The sequence below is a fragment of the Diaphorina citri genome, unplaced genomic scaffold (genome assembly GCF_000475195.1).
Source record: "Diaphorina citri unplaced genomic scaffold, Diaci psyllid genome assembly version 1.1 scaffold2871, whole genome shotgun sequence".
NCBI lineage: Eukaryota > Metazoa > Arthropoda > Insecta > Hemiptera > Psyllidae > Diaphorina > Diaphorina citri.
This window is the reverse complement of record NW_007380284.1, coordinates 3,345-5,490: the sequence shown is the minus strand read 5'-3', so window position 1 is coordinate 5,490 and position 2,146 is coordinate 3,345.

Below are 2,146 nucleotides of genomic sequence, written 5' to 3'. Positions count from 1 at the left end.
AACCACGGGGGTAGGGAGTTAAGGTTTATTTAAGAGAATCTCGCAACAAATGGTTTAGTCCTTAACCCTCGGTTCGAAGCTGAAAGCATTGCGTCACATCTACATCTATTGAGATATTCCGACCGCCATTATTACAGGAGGGCAGAAGAGTGAATTGTAGCCGTTTAAACATGTGTAACAGGAACGACTATAAGACTTGACAAATTCATCTTGAGTTTGTCCGCTAGCCGGTGAAAGCGGAAGAGACTTATGAACTGGACTAGGACTTCCAACCAAGTTATCACGCGTTAGCTGCGCCGTTTAGGCTAGGGGTACAGAGATCGGTTACCTTTAAGTAATTTTTGTGTGGTTACCTGCGATAGTACAATGGGAGGCATTGACAAACATCGGCTCCTAATTACAACTGGCCCAACCCACCTTGCTCGCTTCGCCCACCAGGCCCTGTTGCCGGGGCCGTGGGTACTTCTCAGCCACTAGCCACTTTTACGCCGGCTCCCCCCTGTCCAGGGTAAGGGCCACTTCTCTCTGTTACCCCACGCAAAAATCCTTTCTGTTCCCAACTCTCTCAGTATGTGAAGCGGAGAACAACATATTCTCTAATGCTGTGTCCTCATGGACAACAGGGTAACTTTTACAAGAGAAACAATGAACAATTTATAAGTTCTATGCTTTATGTCACGATTTCAAACGACACAACCGTAAACCGTGCCTGGAAAAGTTGAGTTCTAATTCAACCCACCTAAGGCTTTCACAATTTAAACTTTGACTAGTTTCGTCGCTCTTTGAGAACCTATGACTTGTCATTTAATATCTCTAAGAGAGGAGTTTTATAAAGTCTTGAGGTGAATGGTACGAATAAGCCATATGAATGGTGTTTTGAATAGCATTGTTATTACTTTAATAGCCTATACCTACACGGCGTATGTCCGGTCTCGGAGACAACAACCAAATGACCCCGGTGGGGTTCCGTTCCAACGGGTCGAAGACGGCAAACAAATCGTGTCAAACCCCATACATACGGGTCCCTGATACACCGCCAAGGTGGGACATTATTACCGCAACACACTTTGTCTGGACTGCCTTATTTATTGTAGAATAAATAAAATTAAGTGCCCAGATGCAGTAACTTCCTTTTTCTTTGTGACTAATTTTCTTTTTTTTTACCTACAGCTTTCAATTAACCCAAGGCCTTTGAGATTATAATGTTATCCTTTGTGGGACATTCAGAACTGTGGAAACTTATATCGTAAGGTTGTAGGATGTATATAGTCCGCCTTTATTGGGTATTATTAATTTCAAGAGAGGTGGGGTTGTCATCCTAAAGTGGGTATAAAAAAGTCGGGGCATCTTCCAGACAACCTATAATAAAACTAAAGATATTTAATTGTCCGACAATTCCCGATTTTTCTTCCATCAACTTTGAGTGGGATTCCAGAGGAATTTTAAACTGCACCCGGTGTGATGTTCCGGTGCATATGTGCTTTGTAACAAATCTGATGCCCTCATTTCCCTGAAAGTCAGGAATAAGACCATACTGCCTATTTGTTCCATACAAGATAAGACAAAATAAAATGAACACCGTGGAAAAAAGGAGTCATATGTATGAAAACCCATGAGTCCTTGTATAGAGAAGACTGGGGAAGTATGGGAAATCGGTCGCCACTCTACTGCTTTATCAGGTGTCGACGGCGTGGTCGGTGATGGGGCTTTATAACAGTGGGACGACCCTAGGGGAGGCTTTACCCGCTATAACAGAACCTGGGTAACTCTCGCTTCTAGACTAGGGAATTGCCGGCTTTACGGGCTTAGTTGCAGCCAGGTCTTTTGAGTAACTTAGGACCTTGGTGTTAGTTCTCTCCAAGCAAGAGCTTGCCGAACGAAAGAGAAGAGGACAGAAGGAGAGAAGCGAAAGCCCTTGCTACTCTGGACGTCAACGTCAAAAGAGATAGTTTGGAGAATTTTTTTCCTATCCACACGGTGAGACGGTGACGGTCGGACAAATGAACCTTCCATCGTGGGAGATTCGCGATCCAGCGCGCAAACTAGGGGTTGGGCTCGTTTGAAATAGGATCCACTCCAAGCAAGGAACTCCACAACCGAAAGAGGGATAGCCACAAGAGACGCTAAAGCCTTCCCTGCTATCCTG